General features: G+C 43.7%; 1 pseudogene across 1 annotated transcript; it reads left to right on the top strand.

Annotated features, from left to right (window-relative positions):
* The first annotated feature begins 1097 nt into the window (after positions 1-1097).
* On the top strand, positions 1098-12746 carry LOC311633770 (MKI67 FHA domain-interacting nucleolar phosphoprotein-like; annotated as a pseudogene). The gene is made up of 3 exons: positions 1098-1139; positions 5330-5379; positions 11607-12746. The product of its transcript is annotated as an MKI67 FHA domain-interacting nucleolar phosphoprotein-like (transcript).
* Positions 12747-18938: the final 6192 nt, after the last annotated feature.

Below are 18938 nucleotides of genomic sequence, written 5' to 3' on the forward strand. Positions count from 1 at the left end.
TTTATAAATAATATGATGGTATATATAAAAAACCCAAAGAATCACAGATCAGCTGGACTATGCAGCAAAGGGTTTAGAATGTTTCATAACTTAGTTGTTAAGGCAGTAACATGGCTGGGAAAATACTACCGTCTGTAAAATTCTATCAAACAGCATCACATGCTACAAAGAAATCGTTGGTGAAAGAAAGTCAACTGAACGGGCAAAACTTCATTATTGTCTTATTTTAAGAATTGCCACAGCCACTCCAAGCATCAGCAAACACCACCATGATCAGTCAGTAGCCATTAACATCGAGGCAAGACCCACCAGCAAACAGATTAAGACTAGCTGAAGGTGATGCTTACCACTTTCAGCAATACAGTATTTTTAAACTAAATAATATTTATTATATATTTATTATATATTTATTATATATTTATTATATATTTATATTTATATTAGACATAATGCCATTGCACACTTAATAGACTACAGTATAGTGTAAACATAACTGGGAAACCAAAACATTCATGTGGCTCACTTTATTGCAATATTCACTGTATTGAGGTGGTCTGGAACCGAACCTGCAATATTTCCGAGATAAACCTGTACTTAATTTATAATAAAGCTGAGAAATGCCCAGCAGTAAGGGAAGAATGGCTTTTTTTGTTGTTGTTAATCCACCCAGAACATATTTTCCCATTGATTCCATTGATTTTTAGAGAGAGATGGAGAGAGGGAGGAAGAGGGAGTCAGGGAGGGAGGGAGGGAGGGAGAGAAGGGGAGGGAGAGAGAGAGAGAAAGAGAGAAACCAAAAACATCCATTGGTTGCCTCCTGAGCATGCCTTGACCAGGCCAGGAAAAAACCTGTAACCCAGGTAGGTGCCCTTTGAGCAGGAATCCAATGTATAACCCCTCAGTGCTTGAGACAATGCTCTAACCACTGAACGAACACAATAGCCAAAGCAAGAATGGCTTTTTAAATAAATGGTGCTAGATCAATTGAATGTCTTCATGGGGGGGGGGGGGGGAATGAATGTTGACCACTGCCTCAAACATACAGAAAAATTAATTCATATCATATCAATACTTTAAATGTGAAAATTAGAATAGCAATGCTTCTGGAAGAAAATATAGAAGATCTACATTACCACGAGGTAAGCAAAGCTTTAAGAGAGAGAGAGAGAAAGAGAGAGAGAGAGAGAGAGAGAGAGAGAGAGAGAGAGAGAGAGAAACTAAGATGGTGGCATAGGTAATGCCTAACTGCAGCCTCACACAACAATTTCAAAAAAATACAACTAAAATAAAAAAGGACATTATCCAGAACTACAGGAAAGTTGACTGACTGGAAATTCTACAACTAGAAGGAAAGAGAAAACCAGAAGGAAAATCAGAGAAGCTGTAAAAGTCTAAGGTCTGGAGACATGGTTCGCGTGTGGGGAGAGGACGGAGCCAGAGAGGAGGGGTGGTTGAGTGCCTGGCTGGCATTCCCTAGCAGGAAGGAGATAAAAGCTCTGGACTGTGCTGAACCCCAGTTCCGACTGCACTGAACCCCATTTCTGGGTGAGACCCTGGGGACCCAGGCTCATACAGAGGGATTCTAGGCTGTAAGGTGGAAACTCAGGGGAGTGGCTAAAGGCAGAGCCCCGGAGTTGTGCACATTGCGCACAGAGGACAGACTGTTGACTGTGCCACTGGATTGCCCTAGTGGAAAGGAGACAAAAGCTCTGGACTGCACTGAACCCCACTTCCAACCCCACTCCCAACTACACTGAACCCCAGTTCTGGGCTCATTGGGGGAGAGACTAGACTGTCTGGTAATGGGCGAAACTAGAGGGCATCTTTCTCTCAGAGGTGCTTGCAGCGAGTACCAAAGAACACTGAGGAACACTGAGACTCAGGAACCTTATAGGGCGGGGCTGACAGAAAGCCAAGGCTGTAGGCTCCACCCTGAAACTCTGCCCCATCCAAACTGAACACAGAGGCTTTTGCAATTTTCCAGGTCTAGGCGAATAAGGCTGTCTCCCGGCACAGACACAGCTGATCCTCACAGCCAATTGGCCTGGAGGTCAGTTCCTCCCAGTGATACCAACAACAATCAAGACTTAACGACAATAAGGCTGTAAACACACTCCACAATGGGGTACACCAAGAGTGTCCACCTCAAGTAAGTGGGAGGCTGACCCACTGAACCATATTGGACACCTTAACACACAAAGCCACCCTACCAACTCAGGGAAAATGCAGAGACAAGGAAACAGATCACAAACAAAAGAAATGGAGGACAAAAAGAGACTGGATATAGAGTTCAAAACCACACTTATAAGGTTTTTCAAGAATTTCCTAGAAAAGGCCGATAAAATAAATGAGACCTATGAGGATATGAAAAAGGATCAACTAGAAATAACGAATACATTCTCTGAAATAAAAAATATTATACAGAGTACTAAAAACAGAATGCAAGATTGCAAGAATCAAGTCAAAGATTTGGAACATAAAGAGCCAGAAGACACTCCTCTGCAAAAGCAAGAAGACAAGAGAATCCAGAAAGTTGAAAATAATGTAAGAAATCTCTGGGACAACTTCAAGCGAATCAACATCAGAATTATGGGGGTCCCAGAAGAAGAACGAAAGCAAGATACCGAAAACATACTGGAAGAAATAGTGACAGAAAACTTCCCCCACCTGGGGAAAGAATTAGACTTACAAGTCCAGGAAGCGCACAGAACCCCAAACAAAAGGAATCCAAGAGGATCATACCAGGACACATCATAATTAAAATTCCAAGAGCAAAAGACAAAGAGAGAATATTAAAAGCAGCAAGAGAAAAGCAGGTAGTTACCTATAAAGGAGCACCCATACGATTGTCAGCTGATTTCTCAACAGAAACCATGCAGGCCAGATGGGAATGGCAAGAAACATTCAAGGTGATGAATAGCAAGAAGGTACAGCCAAAGCTATCACTCAGAATTGAAGGCCAGATAAAGAGTTTCACAAAAAAAAAAAAAAAAAGCTAAAGGAGTTCATCACCTCCAAATCAGAATTATATGAATTGCTGAAGGGGGTTCTTTAGGAAGAGGAAGAAAATAAAGATAAAAATTATGATCAACAAATACGTAACTATCAACAAAGGAATCTAAAAACCAAGGGAATTAAAAAATCTGTGAGCAATATTAACTGGTGAATATAATAGAATCAAAGGTATGGAAGGGGAGTGAACTGATGATTCTTGGGGAAAAGGGGAGTGGGGATTGCGGGAAGAGACTGAACATAAACTGTGCACCTAAGGATGAGGATAATGGGGGATGGGGAAAGGGCAGAGGGTGGGGTGGGAACCTGGTGGAGGGTAGCAATGGAGGGGGAAAAAAGTGAGGAACATTTGTAATAATATTAACAATAAAGATTTATTTAAAAATTTAAAAACCCACAAAATTATGGGTACTGAAATAAATATGTAATCAGTACAAAATATAAATATATATATATATATATAAATATATAAAAATATATATATATTTCAGAGAGGAAGGGAGAGAGATAGAAACATCAAGATGAGAATCATTGATTGGCTGTCTCCTTCACGCACCCTACTGCGGGGGGGGGGGGGGGGAGCGGGGAATCTAGCCCGCAATCCGAGCGTGTACCCTTGGCCAAAATAGAACCTGGGACCCTTTAGTATTCAGGCTCTATCCACTGAACCAAACCAGTTAGGGCAACAAGCTTTCTTAACTAGCACAGAAAACACAAATAAAAAGATTTTAAAAATTGGATTGCATTAAAATTAGGAACTTCTCGGCTCATCAGTAGAATGCTGTGCATTCTATAGATTTGCATTTACATCAGGCCCTGGCCAGTGTTCTCAGTGGTTAGAATGTCAGCCTGTACAGCGAGGGTCTTCGGTTCGATTCCAGTCAAGGGCACAATCCCCAGCCCAGTCAGGGTGTATTCGGGAGGTAGCAAATCTAGGTGTCTCTCTCATATCGATATTTCTCTCTCTCTCTCTCTCTCTCTCTTTTTTTTTTTTAATATATTTTATTGATTTTGTACAGAGAGGAAGGGAGATAGAGAGTTAGAAAGATCAGCTGCCTCTTGCACACCCCCTACTGGGGATATGCCCGCAACCAAGGTACATGCCCTTGACCGGAATCGAACCCGGGACCTTTCAGTCCCCAAGCCGACGCTCTATCCATTGAGCCAAACCGGTTTCAGCTCTCTCTCTCTCTCTTTCTCTCTCTCCCCCCCGCCCCCCAATCTGTGCTCCTCCTCCTCCCTTCTACCTTCTACTCTTTCTAAAAGTCAATAGGAAAAAAAAAAAAAAAAAAAAAAAAACTTCCTTGGGAGAGGATTAAAAAAAGAAATAGGCAAAACTACTCCAAGGTGTTCAGGAGGAAGTGCGACAGTGACTGAGGTCAGGAACCACGAGGGGCTTCTGTTCCTTGATCTGGGTGCTCATCTTGTGAAATTTCGTTGAGTCGTGTGCTTAGAAGTTGTGCGATTTTCTCAGTATATCGGTCCATTTAAAAAAGTAAAGTACCTCAGCCAGCACGATACTAGTTTGCAATTGATTTTTAAAAACTACCTTTGTCAGGACAATTGCAATGTCCCTGTTCTCAGTCCATGCCAGGCGGGAGACCCGGAAGTCAAATCAGCGTCGTCCCCTCTGAGCTGCTCACAGCATTTGTAATTCATTCCCTTAGCGATGGTCTGGAAAACTTCTCCCAAAGACTTATACTTCTCATGGTCAAAGGACCATTAAATGGACTATTCTTAGAAAGAGGAGCTTAGATAGGAACTGCTTTTTATTATGGAATTGAGAAAAAGGGATGCAGGACAGAAAACAACTTTAATCAACAAGACAAAAAAGGAGCCCAACAAATTGACCCAGATGGTGTCTTGATCCCAGAGGAATATGAAGCTCATTTTGGGCACAGATCCCTCTTCAGGGTGGAGTTTCTTCAGTCCCAGCTGATTAGTTAGCTGAATCTGGGCATTAGGTGTCCTGAAGCCAGCTGAGTTTGCACCTACCATTCCCAAACCTCTCTTCCCAGATACCATGGAGACGTGTAATCAAAGAGCCAGTTCTCCTCCTCTTCCTCCCCTCCTCCCAGGGGCAGAGCTGAGCACCAGAGCTACAGCCTTGGGTTTCTCTAGTTCGATATCGAGGGAAAAAATCCAGCTAACTGGAGAGTTACCCTTGGAACTCCCAAGATTTGGCATCTGTGTACCTCATGTGATCCTGGGGGAATTCTCTATCAAAACCAGGATTTTTTTCAGGAATTGCAGGTGAGGATAACCTCCTATGAGGTGCCTCCTTGGCCCAATGCCATGACTCTTTTTGCTCTTCCAGGCTAATGAGAGCAAAATCCTGGCAGGTCTCAAGGGAGCTTTTGGAAATAGGTGTGGCGGTTACCAAACCCATGTACAAGAGAACACATTCTATTCCCAGATGTATCCCACTCACTCTTGTTTGGACATGTTTTGAATCGATAAGCCCCTTTGAAAAAAAACAATAATTCACTAAGTAAGCAATTTGGGTGGGTTTTACTTAAGTTTCAAATTTATAAACATCTTCCTAAAGGAAGAAATTTCTTGTTAAGAGAAAGGGACTTACCTTTTTCCTTAGCATGTCTGGCTGCTTCTCTGAGCACATGGCCTATAAGTACTAGTAATCCTTGAAAAGAAGGGCAGGGAGAAGGGGAGGAGATGTTTCCCCAAAGAATGGCTGCGGCCCTAGCTGGTTCGGCTCAGTGGAGAGAGCGCCAGCCTGTAGACTAGAGGGTCCAGGGTTTGATTCCAGCCAAGGGCACATGCTCTGGTTGCAGGCTCAATCCCCAATAGAAGGTGTGCAGGAGGCAGCCGATCAATGATTCTCTCTTATCATTGATGTTTCTATCTCTATCTTCCATGCCCTTCCTTTCAGAAATAATAGTAATAATAAAAAAGATTTAAAAGAAGAAAGAATGGTTGCAATGATGCCTACAATAACATGTCCTAAGAGAGAAAATGAACCTGGCAGTTCTCAGAGTAATGAGACACCTGCAGAAAGCCTTTCCAGATCATTTTATTTTCATGGCACATTTTGGGATTTTAGTTTTCTTGATTGGATTCTGCAAGTCTTTGCTCCTGCTTGGTCTTCCCACAGAGGCCCACCTCGAGCATCCTATTTCAACGTACTCAGTCCATACCCAGTCTGCCTTAGACTCCTCCATTTTTCCCCACAAAATTTACCACTTTTAAAAATATATATATTTTATTGATTTTTACAGAGAGAAAGGGAAAAGGATAGATAGAAACATTGATGAGAGAGAGACATCAATCAGCTGCCTCCTGCAAACCCCCCACCGGGGATGTGCCCGCAACCAAAGTACATGCCCTTGACCGGAATCGAACCTGGGACCCTTCAGTCAGCAGGCCGACGCTCTATCCACTGAGCCAAACCCATTTCGGCTATTTACCACTTTTTAATGTAGTATTCATGTTATCCCTGATTGCTGTCTCTAGTTGGTGGTCTGCCTCCCTGCTAGAATGAGGCCCCAGGTAGCTGGGGATCACCCCTGGTTTGTGCCCTGTGCATCCTGAATGCCAGGGCTGTGCCTTGCATATAGTGAGCACACAATAAACACTTATTGACATTTGAAAATTCAGTACCCTAATTAACCAAGTGCTAAGCTTTTAAATCTTCTTGCTCAAATCAAACCAAAAACTTTGATTGAAAAGTCTCTGCTGTTAACCCAAAGGGTATTGTAACATTTTCTAGACACAGGGTCTGGTTGCATTATTCCTTTTCATAATACCATTTCAAGCAAATCTACACTAATAAAAGAGAAAGATGCAAATTGACCGTACCTTCATAATTTGCATACTCTCACCAACCAATCAGGAGAGAGTATGCAAATTAACACAACAAATTGGGTTAATTTGCATACGCAGGCTCTCTGAGTGGCTGGGGCCATGGTGACGATGCAGGCATTCTGCACTGCCCCTTGGGGCCTCTGGGCAGCGTGGGAAGGAGGAAAGGCGGCTTCGGGCCAGAGCAAAGACAGTACCGGCAGCCAGGGAGAGGAAGGCCCACTCTTGCACAAATCTTCATGCATGGGCATCTAGTTATTGATAAATGTTAATCTTTGAATGTCAAGGTACTAAAATCTAGAAATTTTAAAAATCATGTATGTAATACATATATACTGTATGATATAAAGCAAATTTAGGGTTAATCAAGGATTCTTTAAAGACAGCACATTTGTCTTTAATCATGGCGTGCAGTGTCTGTTTGGGGAACTCCATATGAAAAGGTCCATGTTTGATTATAATTGTTGAAACTGTGTTTTGGATGCCAGGTAGGTGCCAGATACTTTGCCTGCATTGCCTCTAATTTTCCCAACAACCTTTTAAGGTGGGCATTATTATCCACATTTACAGATGATGAAACCGAGGCCCAGAAAGGGGAAATCACTGGCCCAAGTTACACAGATCTCAGATGAGAACGAGTGTTTGCTCAGCTCCAGGGTTTGTTCCCAGACATGGTGCTCATTCTCCAGAAAATAGTGCAATGTGATTCCATGTGATAGTCACATATGTCATTGGTTTCATATTCTTAGTCAACACATATGTTTTGAGTAATTGTTATGTTCGTAGCACTGTGCTGGCTTCCTTGGAGATCACTGTAAGGAGCTTGCCATCTCTCTGGGAGGTACTCATGAACCCCAGGCAGACCATGCGATGTGACAAGTGAATGGGATCCATGTGGATGCTGTGGGAGTTCTGAGCAGGAAGAACCCCCGGGGCCAGGCTGCTGCGGCCTAATCACAGGTGCACCATTGCCTTCTGGGCCAGGCAGTCTGGGTTTGGCTGCCCGCCTCTAAGTCCCCTCACAGTGCACCTCAGTTTTCATGAGAAGGGACCTTTTCCCCCACTGCACAGTCTGTTGCCATCCACTGCCCCTCCCCACCCTCTATGGAAGCAAGGGAGGCAGATTCTAGGATGCTGATAGGAACTCCATCCACTGCAGGCCCTCGGTCAGGACCTTGGATCTCCAGTGAATGACACAAAGATGGTGGACCATCTGCTGGCAGCAATGACTATGGCGAGAAGACTGACGCAGCCATATCTGGATTGGGCTGCTCGGGGATGAGGCCGAGGCCCAGGTCCCAGGGATCTGGGAGGTCTTTCCCGGAATCTCTTCACAGTTGGTACAATCCATAATTTTTTGTCTGGTCTTTACTGGAAAAGTATCTTTTCCCCTTTACTCTTTGACCTGACTTTAACCTGGATGGATCTCGTTCATGAAAATCATGCTAGGGACAATCATCCCTGAGTCAGAGTGAAGCCTGGAATTGTTGGTCTTCTCTGATGCTTTCCCCACAGGCTGAAATGTCTGCTTCTTACTTCATAAAACTGAGCAAGTCCAGTGTTTTCTTCACTCCCCGAAGTTACCTGAAGCTTGATAACTAGACAAGAAGCCAGCGGGAGTCATGGAGTCAGGGCCTGAGCAGGGGTCTGGCGGAGGCAGCCAGGGTGTGAGGCCCGGGCCTGGCTGTCCTGCAGGTTTTGCTCTGTGGGGTGATGCAGGGAGAGGCTTTCCTGTATTTTGGCTCAGAGCAGAAGATCTTATCTGCAAAGTCACAGCACTGCGCCCGCCCGGTCCTGAAACCTTGACAGAATTAAGCCTGGGATGACCCATTTCCCGGGTGAGTGCTCGTTCACAGCCGATTTTCAGAGTGCATCTGCCCCTTTAAATTCTCTGCACCCATAGCTAGTGTGCAACTGTAACTTGAATTCATCAAAGCCAATCATTCCAGTTGCTTTTTTTCAACTCGGAGGTTTTTAGTATAAGTTGTCATGGGAAAATAAGTCTTAATAAATCCCTTTAAGCACAGAGAACTAGGGCAATTACTGACATTTTAAGAATTATTAAAACCTCTTAAAGTTTGTGATTTATGTTCTAAGGGACATGATAATCCTTTTTTCTTTTTCTTAGTTTTTTTTTTTTTTCTTTTTGAAAGGGCTTCAATTAACCTCAAGGACAAACATTGGGCACACAGACTGTTCAAGTCTAATTAATTACCTGGTTTTGCCCACAACAGTCACACCTTCAAAACTCTGAGGTTGTAGCTAATCATCTGAATTCTCCCACACTGAAATAATGGCACACGCCCTTCTGGGCAATGACAGATATATGTGCAGGGTGAATTACAAGGAGGGAAGGCACACCCCCAGAGGGAAATCAAGTTTTGTTTGTTGGTGACTCATCAATGCAGCCGTGAATTAAATATTCAATATCTGATGTAAAACATTAAAATCCTGAGGTAGCATCTTGAAGCAAAAAATACCTGAGTTGGTTTAACCAATTTCACTAATAGTTTCGTGACATGAATTCGGTTAGACATCCCACAGCTGCGAAGAGCAATAGTGGGAAGATCCCAGGGACGGTGTGGCCCCAAGTCCATGAGAGAGCAAACCCAGTGGGGCTGGGGGAGGGGGTTTCTTGCAGATTATGATCAACAGGAAGCTGAAGGCCCATCAGCAACAGCCACTGGGGAGGTCCACCCATCCCGAATGACATTCACCTGAATTGTTTGCTGCACTAAAGCATGCATCCAAAACATGAGCACGCTTTATGATTCAAACTTGCATTAAATAAAAAAAAAAAAAACATTTTATTTTTCCATGCATTGGTAAACTTTAAAAAATAAGGTAAGAGAGAAATAGTTTACCTTGAAGCCTCTCTTGGAAAAGCTACTTAAAGTATCTATGGCAAAGCAAAAGATAGAAGTGGCAGTCACACATCATTGTTGAGAGCCAAACCCTTTCCATTTCCCCCATACAAGGACACATCATAGCCGATTTTAAAAATACTGGAAGCCTTATCGGAGCCACAGTTGAGTATTGAGTGGTATGTAGGTCTGGAGTACAAACACAAACTAAGTGTTAGAACAGGCCAGGACACGCACAGGCACCATCGGATGTGTCTTTTCTTTGGCACAGAAGTCTGGAATTCATTGCCCCACGGGGAAAAACTGCTTGTCAATCCAGCCCTGGACACCAATACCAGCAGCAGCTCTGAGATCATCTTCATGTGTCTCAAATGGTTTCTAAAAGGCTAGAGAGCCTTCCTTGTGAGGCTCAGGGACTGTGGCCAGCGGTGCACCTTCGGCCCTCTTTCCCATAGGTGCCTGCTGTGATCGAGAGAAACCGGCTTCTTCAGAGAGAGGGGAGCAGCTGAAAACAGCAAGGCCTTACTTTACACAACAGCTGGACAGCGCAGTGACTTCAACTTGATTATCACTGATCTTTTGAGAAAATCAAGTGTTTGGGTTTGAATGTTTGAGACTAACTGCAGTGCTGTCGACCTGTGACTGTCCAGGACTGATCTTCCATTGTCCAGGGCTGGGTGGGCCAGGCAAGCTGTGTTGACAGAGTGCCCCCTACTCAGAGGCCCCACCAGCACCACGCCCTTCTGATGAGGGGCCACAGCAGCTAACTCCGTCTTTGAGTTGTTCCACAAACTCAAGAAAGTCTGCCTCCAGACATTCTTTTCCGTGACCAGAAAAAGAAATTCACACTAAGGAACCAATTGCTGACGAAGGGTTAATTTGTGGGAAGTCCTGGTTATCCTGGATAAATAGTAGCAAAAAAAAAAAAAAAAAAAAAAAAAAGGAATCTACATAAAACAGGAACCAAAAGTATAGTATAGTAAAATTAAAAATGATTGGGGCTTTGCCTTGAAAATTAAACAAGCATTGAAGTATAAAAGTGAATTTTATACTTCAGAAAACTTGGGTTATAATTGCAAAAATTAACAAAAAATTGAGTCAGATGTTGATGGAGGAGGTTCTGTTTATGGTGTGTGATGATATTCTATAGATTTCCCTCTAGGCTGTTATGGTGTGATGACACAGGAACCTCCCTTTGCTACTTAACCCCTCTTTCGTATTATTCATTGATTTCCCTTCCTCAGTTGTTGAATCTTGCTCTATCCGCTTCTGTCAATGGCTCTGCTTGTGATACAAACAATCAGTATAACTTTCACAGACTGTGTGAAATCTGGCCTTTTTGGGCAATTTCATTTCATGGTAGATCCATTGTAGGTGCATCTCACTCCATTGCCAAGAAAAGACTGGCCCTCAGAGTGATCACAGGAAAGACAAGATGACTCCCCTCGAGGGTCAGGAGATGTGTGAGGGTTAATTTTAACCATGGCCAATTCATTAATCATGGCCATTCATATTTTCATGTTATGATTACCTTGTATTCCCTGAACAACTTTGTAAATATCAGGCTTCAGATTTTTAAAAATCTCCTTTTACTTCCATGAATGGTATGATTGCCCATTTATTCTTTTCCAATAATACAAGCCTTTAAAATTATAAACTTTCTTGAGTAACTAAAGCTTTGAGTATAGCCTCAAAAGTTAATATACACTGTTCTCATAATTATTTTCTAAATATAACTGAAATTGCCATTTTTATTATATTCAAAATTTATTTTACCCCAAACATGTTTTATTGTAGTAATATTGGTTAATAACATTATATGTTTCAGGTGCACAGCATTATCATTTGATATCTGTAGACACTATAGTGTGCTCACCATCAAAAGTCTAGTTTGCCACTTCCGCTCGGGAGGAGCGACAGGCTCAGGCACTTCCGGAGCTCCGCGGCGCGAGCGCGGCGGGCTTGGCGGTCGCTCCTGTTCCTGAACCCGCAGGAGGACGCCAAGTTCCACCAGGAGGTGGCCCAGGCCCGCCGCGCGACCAAGAAACAGAAGCAAGAAAAAGGAAAACTTGCTCCCGGAGTGATTTCTGTGGGCCACCACCCTCCAGCGCTTTGCGAAGCCCGGGTCCGCGCCTGTTTCTCGCGGTTCGGCCCTGTGACGAGGGTCAGGCTGCCCAGAAGCAAAAGGACTGGAAACAGCAGAGGCTCTGCCTTCGTGGAATCTGAATCCCAAGACGCTGCCAAGATAGCTGCTGAGACAATGAACAACTGCCTTTTTGGTGAAAGACTCTTAAGTGTCATTGTATGCCGCCTGAGAAAGCACACGAGGAACTCTTTAGAGTGGCATCTTCCGTTGAAGAGCCCTTCTTACCCAGCAGTGAAACAGTGCAATCAGAACCGGACACTTCTTGAAAAGCTGCGGAGGGAGGAGCGATTTAAAAAGAAAGAAAAATTACTCAGAAAGAGACTAGCTAAGAAGGGAATTATGATTTTCCTTCATTGGTTTTACGTAAAAAGGAGAAAAGCAAAGCTTCAAATACCGACCTTCAGAAATCCACAAATAGACAGGCTTTACCTACGAAGAAAAAGAAGGCTCCAGCCACCCCTAAAACTCCTGAGGAGACTGTGGATAGCCAGGGCCCCACACCAGTTTGTACACCAGCATTTTGGGATAAACGAAAATCTGAAGTGGCTGAAATGAATGATGATGAAGATAATGAAATAGTTTTCAAACAGCCCTTATCTGGCATAAAAGAACAAACACAAGAGACTGCAACACCTACACTGTCAAGGAGAAAAAGGCGAAGAAAAAGCAATCAGTGATTCGAATACATTATGAAAAATACTTCTTCTGGAAAAGGTGATTTTATTATGAGGACTGTGTATCGGAAGAAACACTTGGTTCGCGTCAGAAAGAGGAATTGGTAACTCTGGCTTGCCTGCCCCGGCTGAAACATAGGTGCGCACACCGTCCCGCAGGTGCCAGGCCACTGCCTCTGCCCCGCTTCCCAGTTTTCTTCCCGACTCATACCTGCCTTCAGTTACTGCATAAAAGCGTCACCATTAACTGCAGGTTTAAATACTAACTGCAGTGTTTGTTAAATAAAGAAAATAAAACGTTGCTTTATTGTCTCCATAGTTCTCTGTATAGACTGTGCACATTTAACCCATAAGGGTATTTTAGACTTCAGCATCCAGTGGTTAAAACTGGACATTTAAGTACAGTGAGAAGGCAATTCAAGAGTGTATGTAGTATATGTGTATATGGTCGTTTTCCTAATTTCAGTTAGTTTTCGGTAAGCTAGTATGGACTACTAACCAGTTCAATATCATCAATGTGGAATTGTATTTCATGGTTTAAACCAGTGTTTCCCAAACTTCTCTCATGATGAGAATCACCTGGTGGAGTTGTTAAAACACAGATTCCTGAATCCCAACTAAAAAGTGCTAAACTAGAATTTTTTGGAACATATAGGTAAAATTGTATACTTAACTAGTGCTCTAAGACAGATTTTATATACAGAGCACTAAGTTAGGTATGCAATTTTACCTATATGTTCCCAAAAATTCTAGTTTAGCACTTCTTAGTTGGGATTCAGGAATCTGTGTTTTAACAACTCCACCAGGTGATAATACTGGTTGGTTTAAACAGTGACCAGCAAATAAATGTGCTTTTTTTTTTTTTTTTTTTTTTTCCAATTTATTTGTATGCAAGTGGGACTTGGGTGTCTTGAAATAAAATAGGTTTTCACCTAAAAAAAAAAAAAAAGAAAAAAAAAAAAAGTCTAGTTTGCATTCCTCACCATATATTTGATTCCCTTTACCCATTTGCTCTTCCCCACCTCCCTTCCCCTCTGGTAACTTCTAATTTGTTGTCTATATTTATGAATTTATTTTTGTTTTATTTGCATCTGTGTTTTTATATTTCATACTAGAAGCCTGTTGTGTATGGGTGGAGTCCCGGTGATCGAGGCCTGTCAGGGGGGTAACTGGGAAGAGAGAGGGATCCCAGGAGGTTGCCAGGTGGGGGAAGGGATTGCAGGAGGTAGGCTGGCCAGCTCCCTGATTGGGGCTGATGAGGGGCCAGCTGACCAGGGGGAAGGGAGAGTGGGAGGTTGGCCAGCCATGAGGGCGGGGCTGCCCCAAGTGGGAGGGGCCCTGAGAGGTTGGTTGTGGGAGTGCACTGACCACCAGGGGGCAGCTCCTATGTTAAGTGTCTGCCCCCTGGTGGTCAGTGCATGTCTTAGCGACTGGTCATTTGGTCATAATGGTTGCTTAGGCTTTTGTATATACTGTATAGATAAATGAAATCATATACTTTATGCCATTTTCCATAAGACTTATTTCACTTAACATAATATCATCAAGACCTATCCATGTCTCAAATGGCAATATTTCATCCTTTTTTCATTTAATCCAATATTTCATTGTGTATTGTGTATCTATCTATCTATTTATCTATCTATCTATCATCTGTCTAACTAAATCACATCACCTTTTTCCCTTCATCCATCGACAGATACTTAGGTTGTTTCCATATCTTGGCTATCCTAGTCTACCTAATAAAAGAGTAATATACAAATTAACCATCACTCTGCTACACCAACAAGCCACACCCACCAGCCATGCCCACCAGCCAATCAGAGTGAGTATGCAAATTAACCCCATCCAAGATGGCTGCTGCCAGTGAGAGGTGAGGAATGCTTGGGTTTCCCAGGTAATGGAGGAAGCCAAGCTTTCCACACCTCCTGGCTGGTCCAGGCCTCCACACAAGGATACAAAGTTTCAATTATAGAAGGCAAATAAACCCCACAGAGTGAGCAGAAGGCTTGGCTCCACTCCAGGCTACAAAGTTTCAATTGTAGAAGGTAAATAAATTCCAGATACCAGGGCCTCTACTTGGATTGCCGTGGGGGAGGGAGGGTATGGCCGGCCTGCAAACCACCACAGGCCCCTTGCCCAGGCTGCCCCACACCCCAAGGGAACCCACACCCTGATTTGGGACAGCCTTCAGGGCAAACCAGCTGGCCCCAACCCATGCACCAGGCCTCTATCTTATCTAATAAAAGAGTAATATGCAGATTGACCATCACTCTAACACACAATATCAAGATGGCTGCCCCCATGTAGTCAAAGATCCTGCCCCCATGTGGACACAAGATGGCCACCATAAGATGGCCTGCAAGGGAGGGCAGTTGGGGGTAATCAAGCCTGCAGGGGAGGGCAGTTAGGGGTGACCAGGCTGTCAGAGGAGGGAAGTTGGGGGCAAACAGGCTGGCAGGGGAGCAGTTAGACATCAATCAGGTTGGCAGGGCAGTGGTTAGGGGTTAATCAGGCTGGCAGGTGGAAGCGGTTAGGGGCAATCAGGAAGACAGGCAAGTGAGCAGCTGGGAGCCAGCAGTCCTGGATTGTGAGAGGGATGGCCCACTGCCCATTTAGGGGTCCCAGATTAGAGAGGGTGCAGGCTGGACTGAGAGACCCTCCTCCCCCTTATGCACAAATTTCGTGCCCCAGGCCTCTAGTAATATTATAAAGAGATAATATGCAAATTGATTGTCACACAATCACAAAGATAGTGGCACCTACAGTTGGGGGCAGGGCCAGCTGCTCCATGTGCCTGCCACCAGAGTCCCATCAGCCCTGCTGGGGGCCTCAGATCCTCCTGCACCCCCACTGACTGAGGCTTAGGCAAGCAGGCTGGTGAGGTGCAGGCAAGCCTCAGATGGCAGTCACCCAACCGCCCAGGACTGGCCTGAGGCTCAGGTAACCAGGGCCAGCCAAGGCTTGCGCTGCTGGCAGTGGCAGCAGTAGAGGTGTGATGGGGGCATCACCTTCCCCTGATTGCCGGGTCGCCTTCTGCCCCTGAGGGCACCTGGACTGTGAGAGGGGGCAGGTCAGGCTGAGGGACCCACTGCTCCAGTGCATGGGCCTCTAGTTGTAAATAATGTTGCAATGAGCATAGGGGTACATATACTTTTTGAATTAGTGTTTTAATATTCTTTGGATAAATATCTGGAAAAGGGATTGCTATGTCGTATGATAGTTGTATTTTTAACTCAAAAGAATTTTTTAAAAATGGTTTTTCTTTTGATTTAGAAATTACTTAATTATTTAATTGATCCTTTTTATTTAACAGCTATTTTTATTGCATTATAAACAATGGAAGTTCTACTTTGGGGTCTATATTCACATTTCCTTTATTATCTAGTGTAATTTTGTGTGTGTAAATGTTCCATGGACATTTGAAAAGGATGTATGTTCTTTAGTCAATATAGTGTTGATATACTTTACCTATTAAATTAGTTATATGTTGATATTCAGATCTGGCATGTTTTTTTAAAATAACATCTTTGGGGAGAAAAAAAGATGGTGACCGGCAAGAAGGTAAGGAGGAAGATAGTGTGAGAGAGTGAGGGAGTGATAGAGAAGTGTGTAGACATGTGTTGTGTGTGTGTGTGTGTGTGTGTGTGTGTGTGAGAGAGAGAGAGAGAGAGAGAGAGAGAGAGGGAGAGAACTAGGGACAGTTAGATTCTGCAGGTCTTCCAATGGGGCTGCTAAACTAGGTAGTCTTAGATGGCAAAGCCCTGCTGCCACTGCAGACACTCCCGGGGTGGCCAGTGCAGGCACAGAGACCATGCCATCTTGAAAAACAGAGCTGCATAAGACTTGGATCCTAGCCTCACCACCACTCCTCAGCCCTCTTTGGCCACAAACTCTGATGATACCATGCTACTCACTGTCCCTGACTTCCTCACTATGTCCCTGACTGCTTCCCTGGTTTTTTATTTTCTTTTTGGCCTGGCTAACTCATACTTTCTGTAGTACCCCCGCAAGAAGATGGGAAGCCTTTTTTGATCAGCACTCCAAGACCAGATGAAGCACCCCTACATGGTGTTTCCCTGGCACCAGGTGTTCATCTAGATCACATGCAGCCCATATCACACTTTTTACTTCTGTCTGTCTTCAACTAGAGTGAAAACTCTTGAGAGCAGAAATAATGTCTTAATTACCGTCTAACCCCAATATTAAGCAAAGTGCCTAGCATATAGCAGATGTTGTATAGATATGAAATGAATGAATAAATAGCTCAGCATCGTCTGTGACTTTTGTAAATGAAGAAGGCTGTTTATTTTGTGGTAAACAAAATCATAAAATGCACTATCTTAACCATTTTTAAGTTCATGTTCAGTAGTATTAAGTATATTTACATGTTGTAAAACAGATCTCTGGAACTTTTTATTTTGCAGATCTAGAACAATAATTCTTTTCCCCTACCCCCAAACTTAGCCACAATTCAGCTGTCTAAATCTATGAATTTGGCTACTCTAGATATCTCATATAATGGGATTACACAGTATTTGTTATTTTTGACTGCTTATTGAACTTAGCACAGTGTTCTCCTTTTCAAAGGATGCATAGTATTCCATTGTATGTTTATGCTATGTTTTGCTTATCCACTCATCTACTGATGGACATTTGTGTTGCCTCCACCCATTGGTGACTTTTTCATGATTTTCTATATGATTATTGTTATTGTTGTTGTTAATCCTCACTCATTTTCTATTGATTTTTACGGAGAGTGGAAGAGAGAGGGAAAGACAGAGAGAAACATCAATGTGAGAGAAACACATTGATCAGTTGTCTCTTGCACAAGTCCTGACCAGGGCCCTGGCCAGGGAGGAGTCTGCAACCCAGGTACCGGCCCTTTACTGGAATCAAACCTGGGACCCTTTGATCTGTAGGCTGATGTTCTATCCACTGGGCCAACCAGCTAGTGCTTAATATATATATATATATATATTTCAGAGAGGAAGGGAGAGACAGAGAAACATCAATGAAGTGAGAGAACCATTGATCAGCTGCCTCCAGCACACCCCCCTACTGGGGATTGAGCCCAAAGCCAGTACATGTGCCCTGATGGGAATAGAACTATGACCTTATGGTTCATAGGTCGATGCTCAACCATTGAACCACATCAGCCAGGCAATTTTCTATAATATTATAATTCTCATTTTTCACAAGCTTCTGATCCTACAATATTTAAATACAGTATTACAGATAACATATGCAAATACATGCTTTCTAGGAATATAAAAGGCTTTATTAAATACTAAAGGCCTGATGCACAAAATTCATGCAAGGGGCTCAGCCCTCACAGCCATGGCTTCATCTGGAAGGTCATCCAGACAGTTGTTCTGCTGTTTGGCCATCTGGTCAAATTAGCATATTATGCTTTTATTATTATAGACTAGAGGCCTGGTGCACAAAATTCTTGCATAGAGAGGGATTTCCACAGCCCAGCCTGCACCCTCTCCAATTGGGGACCCCTTGGGTGACATCCCTCTTGCAATCTGGGACTGCTCACTCTTCACTCTTCACCTGCCTGCCTGTCTGATTGCCCCTAACTGCCTCTGCCTGTCAGCCTGGTCATCCCTAACTGCCCTCCCTCCCAACCTGGTTGCCCCCAACTGCCCTGCTGACCTGATCTCACCCCCAACTGCCCTCCCCTGCTGGCCTGATCTCACCCCCAACTGTCCTCCTCTGTTGGTCAATTTGGTTCTGATTGGTCAGTTTCTATGCTAGTCAGTGTCAGAAGCTCTGCCTCCTAAGGAAGCCATTGGTTCTTCACAGCACCTACATTTGGTTCTGATTGGTTGGTTCCTATGCCAATCAATGTCAAAAGCTCTGCCTCCTAGGCAGCCATTGGCTCCTCACAGCACCCAAATTTGGTTCTGATTGGTCAGTTCCTGTGCCAGTCAACGTCTCTGGGCCTATCAATGGGGCCTAATCAGAAAGGCGGGGCTGATCAGCAGCGCTGGTGGAGGCCTGGAGAGAAATGGAGGCATAGCTGCTGACAAGACTGAGAGAGAAAGAGAGAAGCAAGTGCTGATCAAAAGCTGCCAAAAGGCAATGATCAGTCCCTGCTACTCTCTTCAGGCCTCTCTCTGTCCCTGATTTGCAGCCCCCTCAGCAGTTAGTGCTGGGGCACTCTGCCTGCAATGGAAGCAGTCAGCACTGGTTACTGGTTATTATGACCCAGGGTTTTTATATATTAGGATAAGCTTCTGTTGCTATTAAAAAGTTATTCACACTTTTTCCTTTTTTTAAAAAAAATATATTTTATTGATTTTTTACAGAGAGGAAGGGAGAGGAATAGAGAGTCAGAAACATCGATCAGCTGCCTCCTGCACATCTCCCATTGGGGATGTGCCCACAACCAAGGTACATGTCCCTGACTGAAAT

The sequence above is a fragment of the Pipistrellus hanaki genome (assembly GCF_964339955.1).
Source record: "Pipistrellus hanaki genome assembly, chromosome: 15".
NCBI lineage: Eukaryota > Metazoa > Chordata > Mammalia > Chiroptera > Vespertilionidae > Pipistrellus > Pipistrellus hanaki.